The following is a 12,817-nucleotide window of genomic DNA, read 5'->3' as shown; positions in this document are numbered from 1 at the left end:
AGGAAGAATAACACTGGCACCAGGATACACTCTCCAAGAGAGGGCCCCTGACCCCATTCATGTGCAACGGCACCAGTGAGTAACAGAATAAAGGTCCATGGACTTTATGGTGCTGCAGTCCAAACTGAATAAGCTAGTGATACACTTGGTGTTTCCTGGTAACGGGCAAGTTGTTTGGTGCTTTGGGGTGTCTGCGGGGCATCGGATCGGACCGGTGTTGAGCACTGAAGAGGGTGGCAAGTCGTGGTGTGGCTGATCTCGACTGGTATGGGCTGGAGTGCTGGCGCCAGCCGCTCCTCCCTAATTGCGGACTAAACAGTATACGGGGAGTGTGACACAGAGACCTTAGGTCACGGCGGGCCGAGCTTAGGGGTCTGCCCTCTACTGGAGCTCTACTAGCAGATATAGCACACACTGATTAAAGTTGGAAATATATAAGGAACTACAGAAGACATACACCTTGCGCCTGACACTGGTCGCCAAAAAATACACTTCTCGGAGTCTGGACGTCCTTCGTACCTGGGCAGCAGCCCACAGCAGGGAAATTGACACTTCCAAAGGGTCTCTACATCGGAACAGAGGCCTTTACACCCCCAATGGAGGGACCAAGAAGGATAACTACTTAAGGGAAGATAAGATAAAGGTGTCAGTGAAATCGATGCAGCACGGACAATAACCATTGTAACATTCCAACTCCATAATTCCACCGCAGACTTTGACACGATACCAGTGACATAATTAGGTGCACGAAAGGCAGGAACCAAGATGCGGAGGAATCCGGTGCAGCCACGACCGCCTCTTCTACAGAGATTGTACCACCCACAGCGGAGTCACGCGTGCTGATCGAGCAACAACTGGAATCCTTGCTGGCAGACATTGCTTTAGTTCGTGATGACCACAAGATACTTGCTGAAAAAGTATCGGCCAACAAAACGGCAGTGCAAGAACTGCTCCCAAAGCAAAAAGAACACTTGAGTGAGCTGGAACAGGTGCAACATCAGATTGTAACCCTACAGGAGAGGGTAGAAGATGCAGAGGGGAGATCACATCAAAATAACTTGCGCATTATTGGCCTACCAGAGAACGCAGAGGGTCGAAATGCAATAATCTATGTAGAAGCATGACTCAAATCTCTTATGTCACCAGGACTTCTGACTGACACTTTTTGCATCAAAAGAGCCCAAGGCGTCCCTACACACAGAAGAGTCCTGGGCATGCCGCCCGACCTGTTGTAGCCAGAGTGCTGAATTACAGAGACTGTGACCAAATATTACAAGTTGCGAGGGAAAAAGCACCAATTATGAAAGACAATGCACGCATCTGCCTGTTTCCTGATTACACCCTCCAAGTGCAAAAGCAGAGGGCGCAATATCTTGGAGTTAAGCAACATCTACAGGCAATAAATGTGAAATATGCACTCATATCCAGCGAAACTCAAAATAATTCATGAGCAAAAAAGGCACTTTTCGATACTTCAACAGAAGCCTGGGATTGTATCGAACATACCTTCACGGACCTACCTATTGATTCTGCTCACCGACGGTCAGAGGAGTCTCAATCCGGGTTGCAGCAATCTCAGCGACGACTAGGAACAAAATCTAAGCGATATGATGAAGACACAACTGCAACACACAAACAAGCGCTGGGAGAGCAGAGAAGGGCTATTGTTTCCACTGTCACCTTTGAAGACACAAGAACAGTCACAGATTATGAATCATCTACAGGAGATGCGGCTCAGTCTGAGCCGGATCATAGACTACAGCGGTTTTCCTTGCTATCCTCACACACAGGGAGTGCACTCCTCAATCAAAGGACTGTAGTCAGATCACTCAAAATGGACTAGACTGTACTACTATGGTGGACCTCCTGGGATGCTCTTTGTAAGTAAACATGATTCTGATGGGAGAGACAATATGGGTTCCCCCTCCAGAGGAGGTAAAACTATCAGTTTGACATTTTGTTTACTCCTTATGTAACAGAGAAAGTATACTAGTTCCCTAGATAGGGGCGGGTGTCTGGTCTCCCCTGTTCTCGCAGAGACTTAAACACTGTTTCAAGATGCAGGTGGTTAAACCCGGGTCCCGGAGATGGCAGGGCCCCTCTTTTCTTTTGCTCAAGGGAGGTTCTCTTTTGAAGTGTTGGAAGCTCCCAGAGTTCCTTTAACCTCTTCGATGCTAATGACAAGGGTAACTCGTCATGCACTTACCATTCATTTCAATGGAAATTCAAGCAAAATAATAATTGCACCTTAGCACTAAAGGGGTTAAGCCATGACCCCCATTGCAGTAGCAAATGTTAAATGTTCTGAATTATTGAGTATTGTTATTATAGTTTGGTCTAACCAAGTTCTGCAGTTGGACAGTGTATTGGAATTCTTGATTGGGGTGTTGACGGGCTGGATTTCATGGAAACTGTTCACTAACTGGTTTATCTCTATGTACTTTGATGGCTAGATCAGGTACAGCACAATCTTATAATTGTTTCACGTGGAACATCAGGGGAATGGGTTCGCCCCACAAACGACATAGAGTACACGCCCAATTGATCAGCCGAAAAGAACAAATAGTGTTCTTACAGGAGACTCACCTAACCACACTGAAACCCACTAAACTTCAAAATAAATGGAGAGGGCAACTATATCATACGGCTTAATCCGCCTTTGCTCGGGAGCAGCCATCTGGTTACGATCTGGGGTCCCGTTTGTGGTGCAAGAAAAATTAATACATAAGGAGGGCAAATATGTCCTAATCCGGGGTGCACTAGATGGGAGCCCAATAGTGTTGGGAAGTCTGTTTGCCCCTAATTTAAATCAGGAATAATTTTATGCCTGAGTCAGCGCGGCGTTGGCGGATTGGTCAGATGTTATCTGGATACTTGGAGGTGATCTCAATGCGGTTGCAGACGTTGTTTTAGATAGATCCCGCCTTCCCTTAGTTGGGAGCCAAGCAGTATGCCATTCCAAAACACTGCTTAATTTGGTGCAGGGTTGGACCCTAATAGACATATGGCACAATCACAATAAGGGAATGAGAGAATACTCATTCTATTCTGCCACACATGATCTTTACATACAAATTGATGACATATTATGCAGTTTGTCACTCATTACGCAGACCACCCAAGCTGCCTCCGTGGGCAAAACAATATCAGATCATAGTGCATTGGAAACTACATTTACGTGGAGACATGTTCCAGCACCGGTTCCCACATGGCGCCTTAATCCCAGCCACCTAGAAGATGGGGTATATCACGCAATACTACCATCCACCATAACCCATTATTTTACTGAAAATGATGATAGAGCGTCATCTGTGGGGTTGGAGTGGGAAGCATTCAAGGTGGTTATAAGAGGTACAGCTATTAGCACTCCCTCCGGAGCCCGAGAGCAGAGCCATTGAGATCTGAAGGACACTGAAGATAAACTGCATACACTTGAAACTAGGCAGCCCAAGACCCCATGGTAAAACCAGATCTCCAGTAGGAACGTATTAAATATGCGGAATTATTGGATCAGTTACGTATAATAGATTACTGTATTTATTTACATAAAACACATGCACAATCCAATAGACCAGATACTTTACTGGCACGGATTCTGAGAAATGCCAACCCCCATGCCTATAACCGAAATCTGGTCTTCCCAACATACTAAAGCCGTTACACAAACGGACATTAATAAAGTCTTCTATGACCATTACAGAGCTTTGTATACCACTCCACCACAGATTGATCATCTAGAAATTAACGCTTTCCTGGAATCAGTAGAACTACCACAGGTATCAGACGAGAACAAGACAATGCTAGCTGAACTATAGGTTATAGGTTATAGACAATGGTGGAAATTAAAGCTGCAATTTAGGACCTCCCAAATAACAAAACCCCAGGATTAGATGCCCCCCGCTGAGTTTAATGCAATTTATATACAACAATTGGCACCACAACTACATAAATTGTATAAGGATGCTTTTGAAAAAGGTACAATACCCCTCTCTACAACACAAACATTAATAACCTCACTTCCTAAACCTGGGAGAGACCACCCTTGGCTATCCGCATATCGCCCGCTTTCCTTACTGAACACTGAGTTCAAGATATTAAGTAAAATCCTAGCCAACCGCTTACAGCCCCTGGTACTGAAGCTGGTACATATAGACCAATGCCGCTTTTTCATTGGGCATAGCAAATCTTTGAATATACGTAGACTGTGTAATATTATGTTTGCTTGAATCGAGGAAGAACCTGAGGCAGGATGTATCACACTGGATATCAAGCAAGCATTTGACACACTGAGCTAGGATTATATGCTGGCCACACTACAGAAATTTGGGATCCCACAAGATTATACCCGCTGGATCCAACAACTGTATCATCTTCCCACGGCAAGGGTGCGCACAGGATCACACATCTCAGAACCATACCAAATACAATGGGGCACAGGACAGCGCTGTCCCCTTTCTCCCATATTGTTTGCTCTTGCCCTTGAATCACTGGCCCATAAACTACGAGAGTCCTCAGCGGAGTGGGGGATAGACATAAATAGCACCCACCATGCCACATCACTTTACGCAGATGACATTATTCTATACACTCGGAGATTGCAGAACCACTTATATACTGTAGCAAAACTTTTTAGATAATTCGAACACATTAGCAATTAATTATGAGAAATCTTATGCCTTCCCATTCAGTACTAATAAGGAAGACTTGACTATACCATTTGGATACCGTGAGATAACAATAGCTCATAATACCTTTAAATACTTAGGGAACCAAAACCAATCTAATAGAGGGCAATTTGCATAAAGCGATCCTGTCCCTGAGGGCGCAGATTGTTTCTGGACATCAATACCTCTATCGGTGGCTGGACGATTTCTAAAATGGTTATGCTTCAGCGCTTACTTTATTTTTTTACAAATCTCTCAGAGGTAATCCCGAGAGCAGTATTCGCAACCCTGAATACACTACTAACCACCTTAATTTGGGGCAAGGCCTGAGACGCCTGAGCTTAGAAAAGCTACAACTCCCATCAGATGCCAGGGGAATGGGAGCTCCAGACTTCTATGCATATTGCCTAGCATCACAGCTGCAATGTCTCTTACTGGCGGCAGGTCGTAACCTGTAGGAAATTGCTTCCTCGGAGCGTATCCTGGCTCAAGGCACATTGCATAGACTGCTCTCCCCAAGTGGATCATTACCACACACTGCAGGAATCCTTCTTAGAACTGTAGCCACGTACTGGAAGCAGGTATTGAACTACACGAATATCCTCCCTGCATATGCACCGAATATACCACTACTAGGCATTCCGACCCATCTAGGAAGACTCACTACTCGTAAATTAGAACCCTGGTTGCAGGCCGGAGTCACGACAATAATGGACCTGTATGTATGTATGTATGTATTATGCACTTGTATAGCGCGAAACTGTCACCCAGAGGGTATCCTGGCGCTTTTGACTCTACTGGACCAGCTACATAGTCACATTGTTATGCTGTTCTAGGGAAAAGATGGGTTTTTAAACTTTTCTTGAAGGATGGGAAGTCCTTCAGGCTTCTCAAGGACAAAGGGAGGGAGTTCCAGAGCTTGGCAGCTACGTGTCCAAAGGAACGGCCCCCCATCCGTAGCCTTTTGGATCCTCGGAACCACCACAAGATAAGCTGAAGAGGAACGCAGAGGTCTCGCTGCGTGGTACAAGGAAAAGAGGTTGTGTAGCAGGACTGGGCCTTGGTCGTGTAGAGCTTTGAAGACCAGGCAGGATGATTTAAAAAGGATTCGCTGCTGAACTGGCAGCCAGTGGAGGTCTTTAAGTGCAAGGGAAGAGGAGGCAGCGCACGGCCTAGAGAGAGCCAACTTCGCAGACCTATTTGGGGACAGAATGTTACTCACACATACAGATTTGTAAGTGAGCGTGCTGTCACTGAGACACTGTTCAAGACCCATGCGAGTCTGTTACGGTACGTTAAAAAATACTGGACGCCTAACAGGGAAGAACCAAACAATCAGGAGTTGGTCCACCTAGTGTACCTAATGGGGACAGGTAGCCACTTAACACAATGGTTCTCTCAGGCCATACATACACACCGTTCCACTCCTCTGACTGTAACACGTACCAAATCGGAACAGGACATTGACAGACAGCTTTCAGACACGGAATGGGCAACAATATTAGAATACCCAAAACGAACCACCTGTAACACCCGCTTTAAATTAATCCAATACATGATGACGCAGAAAGCGTACCTAACCCCACATAGAATACATGCCATTTTTCCTGCTATTCTGCCACACTGCCCTAGACGTCCTGAACAAGATGCTGACTTATTTCATATGCTGTGGGCTTGCCCCAACCTGGGAAGATACTGGGATGGAGTTACTACTATCTTAAAAGAGGTAGAAAGAGTTATAGGATTGCACAAAGCAGAGACAAGCATATTGGGTTTATACAGAAGAGGTAAAGAACACAAGGTACAGGCCAGATTTGCGGATCTGGCTTTACTCCTTGCTAAACGTGGTATTATTGGGAGATGTAAATTCCTTGTGCCCCCTACATTGCTTAGCTGGAACAAAGAAGTGGAAAAGTGGCAGAGAGTGTGGCGATCCATAAAGAGGAGAAACGAGGCCTAAGAAAGGAACCAATCGCAATGAGCTGGGATCAGTTGTTGGAAACCTTCAAAGCATTTGATACTCTTACTCTATAGGGCTCCATATGCGGGATTATATTCCATTATCAAGCCCTTGTCCAAAGGGAAGACATTATTCTTGCATACATGATATGGCAATTGCCAGATTAGATTTTCTTTATTTCAATTTACCCCTAATATATAGAGTTCCTTCCTACCCAAGCATAGATTACACTTTTTAGCGCTCATTAGCTAGTTCCTAGACGTAACCCCATAAATTGGTACTCCTAATACTCTGTGGCGGCTCTTCAGCAGGGGTGGGGGGTGGGGAGTTAATAAAAATGTATTGAAGCCTTACAACTAACACAATTGGTGCATCAGGCTACCCATGAAAAGGGCTAAACTTTGGACCCTATTTTTTCCAATGACTCATGATTGGAGCTGCTTGCCCCCTTCCAGATGCCCGGGAAAGATCATTACTTTATCCCAATTCGGTATCAAAAACCCCCTATAGCAAACCCCAAAGGTGGGTGCTCAGTGCTAGGACGCAAATGGCCTCGGATGGCCCCTGAAGCCTGGCTCACAGACCTAGAGGCAACCTTTCCACAAGATACAAAAGATCTAGAGGAAGCCCAAAAAAAGTGGTTAACCTGGATGCATGGATCCGTGGAGCAGAACTTCAGGAAACCAGGTCCAAAAAAAAGCGGTAAAAAAGGGGGTGGTGATAGACGGAGCATCTTAACCAATCAAACACTCACACCCAGTCAACAGATCAGGGTTTAATCCATCACCGTACTTTAGCCCACTCTGCCACCCCAGTTCAGACATGGCCATATGCAAATCAGTCTGACCCTGTCCCTCATGGGAACAGTCCAGCCCGAACTGCCAAGCCATACCTGCCCTGGACCGAAAACAAGCTTCCTAGGACCGGTTTCTGGCATTACAGCCGTCTTCAGCCAGGCTTGCTTGAATCCAGTGGCAAAATGAGCAAGGGACTCATGTCTGAGCATACCCTGCCAACTTATGGTGAACAAAGCGGTACAAAAGGGGGTGGTGATGGACAAGTCCAGCCCGAACTGTCAAGCCATGCCTTCCCTGGACCGGAAACACTGTTCCCATGAGGCACAGGGTCAGACTGATTTGCATATGGCCATGTCTGAACTGGGGTGGCAGAGTGGGCTAAAGAACGGTGATGGATTAAACCCAGATCTGTTGACTGGGTGTGAGTGTTGATTGAGTGTTGATTGGTTCAGATGCTCCGTCCATCACCACCCCCTTTTTTACCACCAGGTCCAAAAAAAGCCAAAAAATTCCAACAGGTCTTCCTGGTTTAGTCCTCAATTGGTCGCTCAAAAGAAAATCTGTAAAAAGCTAGAAAGAAGTTGGAGGAAAACGTATGCCCTGAGCTTAAAATAGCATATAAAGTAGCTATGCAGCAATACCACAAGAACATTAGGAAAGCGCAAGCAGCCTTTCTCGAAGAAAAAATAGAGAAGTCCTCTAACTCTTCATAGGAACTGTTTAAAATTGTAGTCTCTTTCAACAATTGAATCAGGCACAAACCTTTCTCAATGCTCAAAAGAGAGAAGTAATGGGTTAGCTGCATTCTTCAAGTGTAAGGTGGAAAACATCTACAACTCCCTTCATTCAAACACTAGCCAGACATCATTAGCAACCAAGTCTCCATGAGCACTCTTGAACTGCTTATTAGCACAGAGCAGGCAGTAACCTCCCTTTCCCTTGCTCTGTTTCTTTTTCTCAAATTAAATGAAGAACATGCTGGATCCCTTTCACAAAACATTAAATCAGGGTCCCCTATAGACCAGGCTCCCCCTCACATTCTCGCTCAAGGGGGGATATGGGTCTTAACCCAACTCTCTAACCTCATTTCCCTGTCTCTCGAAAAAGACATATTTCCCAAAGAGTGGAAGCATTCCATTGTAAAATCGCTGCTAAAAAAAACCCCAACTTGGCCCTGCCTCCATAGCAAACTACCGTCCGATCTCACTGCTGCCCATTCTGGGAAAGATTGCGGAGAAACACGTGAATAGTGTCATCTCACGCTTTCTGGAAGATAATTGCATCCTACACCAGACCCAGATGGGATTCCGACCAGAACATAGCACAGAGTCAGCACTACTTGTAGTCACCGAAAAATTTAAAAGCATACTAGATCAGGGAAGAGCCGCTACTATTGTGTTACTAGATCTAGGTGCGGCCTTAGATACGGTAGACCACGAAATCCTTGTCTACAGGCTCAAAGATACCGGGATTAGAGGTACTGCCAATCAATGGGTGGCCTCGTTCCTGAGGGATAGATCCTTTCAGTGCATGGAGGCCTGCAAATTGTCAGACACCTTCTCAGCCCCTTGGGGAGTGCCTCCGGGACCTTCCCTGAGCCCGACCCTTTTTAACATTTATCTGAGCCCACAGGCTCACATAGTACAGGAGTTCAGACTCTCCATTGTGTCATATGCCGCTGACACACAACTAGTGGTCTCAATAGCAGACACCCTTAATTCCAACCATAGGCAACTAACCCCGTGCCTGGAAAAATAGGAACATGGATGGCCGACTGTAGTCTTAAGCTGAATGGGGATAAAACCGAGCTTATGATCTTGGAAAGTGGTTTTAGCCCACACTCAGAGATCCCCTGGCCAGTAAACTGGAGCTCTCCCCCTACCTCTAAAACATCCATAAAACATTTGGGGATGTGGCTTGACCAGAATCTAACTATGGAGACGCCAGCCAAAAAACTTTCAAGTACCTGTTTTGGGATACTTTGGATGATTAGGAACATTATGAGCCTACACCCAGAGAACTCAAGAAGGATGGTGGTGCAAGCTTTGGTAGTTTTGAGACTTGACTATGGCAACTTGTTATACCATGACTCCCCCAAATACTTCACAGACAGGTTACAAGTGGTACAGAATTGCGCAGCTAGACTGCTTCTCAAGATACCCAGGCACCAGTCAGTGAGAGCCTTCTTGAGTGAGATACACTGGCTTCCGGTTCAGGCCAGGATTAAATTCAAGTACCTGTGCTTGGCCCACAGAGCCATGTATGGGAGAGGCCCTGCCTTGTTATGAACTCTAATCTCCCTCTATTCACCCCGTCGCTATCGCAGAAGAGGGTCTAATGTTTTTGATGAACACTATTAGAATCAAGAGATCTAGGTGGGGTGGAAGATCTTTCACACACCTGGTGCTCATACTCTGGAACAGTATGGACCCAGAGCTGCGACTGAACAGAGATGAACAGTCCTTTAAAAAGAAACTTAAAACATGGCTGTTTCCCTAATTTTCTTTTACAAGATAGTTTCCTTACCTGTTTCTTTTCAGCGCTGAGATGCCCGTGGGTAGCCATGCGCTTTATAAATCCCTGAACCTAAACCTAAAAAAAAATTAGTGAAAAGCCTTTCATTTGTTTTTCACAACTGCAAGGCTTACCGCTCACATAGGATAATATTGGGGTTACCTTATTATATTAAAATAAGGATAGCTTCCACATTGGCATAGGTGCCAGTTCATGTTTGGTATCTTTGGAATTGTAATGAAAAATACTCTCTCATGGTATAGTCAGATTTTGACTCAATTTTGAAAATGCCACTTTTAGAAAGTGGCAAATTTCCTGTCTTAGCCATTTAGTGCCTGCAGCCTGTCTCTGAGCCTCATAACTGGGTGTAGTTGCTAGTTGATCTTTGTGTATGGCTCCTAGACAGCCACACACAATAGAGAGCTTAAGTGTGCCTGAGTGGTCCACTACCTGAAGGATGAGTGGGTGGAGCTAGGCACAGCCCCATTTACACCTGAATAGGATGTGTCCTGCCTTCACACAAAGGATTGCAAACCCCCTGTAGTTAGTTTGGAGCCAGGATACGGGAGTCAGGAATCCTGTGTACTTCAAAGGCCATCCTCTAGAAGTTTCTCCCTCTTCAAAGAAGGCACAATGTGTAATATTGGACCTTAGACCAGCGTTCTTCAAACTGTGGGGCGCGCCCCCCTGGGGGGGCGCGGCACCATCCCAGGGGGGGCGCGCTCCACTCCGATCTTCCCCTTGAGCCCGTTCCTTTGTCTGGGTGATTCTCCCAGGAGGGGGCCAATTCATGGAGTTGATGGCTTCGGCTGCAGTGCAGACAAGGAGTCTCCTCTGCTAAAAAGGAAAGCAAACAAACAGACACGCTTTCAGCTTTAGCAGAGGAGACCCCTTGCCTCCCACTGCAGCTGAAGCTGTCCCGTGAATTGGCCCCCTCCTGGGAGAGTTAGCTCTTCCCAGAAGGGAGAGAAGGTTTCCCTAGAGAGGGTTTGAGGCACGGGCGGGGTGGGTTCTGGCCCAGGGCCCCTGCTTTTCAAGGGGGGTGGGAGTGAGGGGGAGGGGGTGGGGTCGGGAGTCTCAACATTCTTTAATTCGATGTCATATTTGCTCCAAAGATGGTACAAAAATCATTTGTTTCGATGTGCTAGTACAGCCAGTTAAAAAGCCTTTTCAAACCATTTTAAATATTTCACTTCCCGATGGTATATCCCACACAACTCACATAGCAATACGTTTAATACAAATGTACATGTTCATACGACCACTGCAACGTTCTCTAGTGTAGTGTGCATCCTCGTATATTCAGTAACTCAAAAGTGCGTTTCCAGTTTATAACAACAATCGATTTGAAACAACTGTATGCAGCAAATATAGGACAAAGTCACTGAGGATATAGCCCAATAGGGTGAAAGCTTCAAGTTCCATACTAGTCGGCCTTGTGTGATCTTGGTCTATTCAGCTCCTTTTAATTCTTGCTTTTGAATTGGCAGTGCTTCCTTGAGCCTAGGTACAAATAGACGTGTGATGTTTTCAATTGATTTCTTACGAAGACACATAGAAAGAAAGAACAATGTAAAAGGCACATTCTGGTTGAGGGATGGAGACTAATACCATTTCCCAAACCTAACGCTGCCTCTGCTACTGATCGAAAAACTTAAGGTGAAATGCAAGTTTTTTCAAAGTGTGACCATTTGCATTAATTTCATTAAAAGGTCTGTTTCACAACAGGATTATTTTTGTTATGGGTTGATTTGCTGTGCTTTATCTTCTAATGGAAAGCCTGTACTTTTTCATTTTCCGAAATATACTGCACAATGTTTTTGGTATTTTATTGAAATAAAATGTGGCTTTCATCACAACAATTGGAACATGGTTCCAGGTGTATTCAATGCGTACTGTTTTCTTCAAGTAGAAGTATGTGGTTTTTTGTGTCTCCATGGTGCAGAGGAACAGTCGGTTGCTTGTAAGCTCCTAGCTTGAAACGACAGCAGACGATGTCTACAATAAATTCTGCCATTCCATGCAGCATGCCCGTTGTTGAGAAAATTCCACCAATAATACCACACAGTCTCACTAAGAACTGCCAAAATGGCATATGAGACTCTGTCACAGTCCCCATTAGTGAACTAATGTCATATTTCATGACAATGCCTGATACGCCATGGCTGCCTGATGCATGATCAATCACAGGTTCTCTTTCTGTCACTGCTAACTGATGAGTGTCAGATGAGATTCTGAATGTTCAGAGTTTTGTTGGCACAATTGTGATAAAATACTGGAACATCTGGTTATGATCTGAGGCGATTTTTTCCGTTCCATCAAGGGTGTTAATAATGCCAGGAATCGGCTCTCCAAATGACATATGGTCAATTCGATGAGAAAAGTTGTATGTCTCGTGACTGACGAGTGCTGCCAGGTGTGCATGGCCTCGTGGATGTGGAATTGCCTTGCCAACTGTGATGTGAACGTTCCCTGCTACTTTGTTGACATACAGATGCCCGTGTATTCTGCATGCGTCTGGAGGTTGCAACAAAGAGTCTTCCCTTGGCGGCAGAGCTGTTAAAGCACCTTTGACAGCACTTTTGAAAACTACATCTTGAAGAGAGTGCTCCTCCTGCAGGCGATTCTGAATTACTTGCAGGGGGGATGGATGGATGAGTGAGGGGATGGATGGATGGGTGAAGGGGTAGATGGATGGTGGGAGAGAGGATGGATGCATGAGTGGAGTGATGGATGGGAGTGGATGGATGTGTGTATGGTTGGAAGGGTAGATGGATGGGTGGAGGGATGGATGGATGAGTGAAACGGTGGATGTGGGGATGGATGGGTGATTGAGGAGGGTGGATGGACGGGGGATGGATGGAGGAGTGAAGGGGTGGGTG

General features: G+C 45.5%; 1 pseudogene; it reads right to left on the bottom strand.

Moving 5' to 3' along the window:
* Positions 1-11,475: 11,475 nt before the first annotated feature.
* LOC147749043 (endoplasmic reticulum-Golgi intermediate compartment protein 2 pseudogene) lies at positions 11,476-12,576 on the bottom strand (annotated as a pseudogene).
* Between the last annotated feature and the right edge of the window lie 241 nt (positions 12,577-12,817).

Source organism: Lissotriton vulgaris, chromosome 1_1, assembly GCF_964263255.1.
Source record: "Lissotriton vulgaris chromosome 1_1, aLisVul1.2, whole genome shotgun sequence".
NCBI lineage: Eukaryota > Metazoa > Chordata > Amphibia > Caudata > Salamandridae > Lissotriton > Lissotriton vulgaris.
This window is presented reverse-complemented; position numbering and strand designations above follow the sequence as displayed.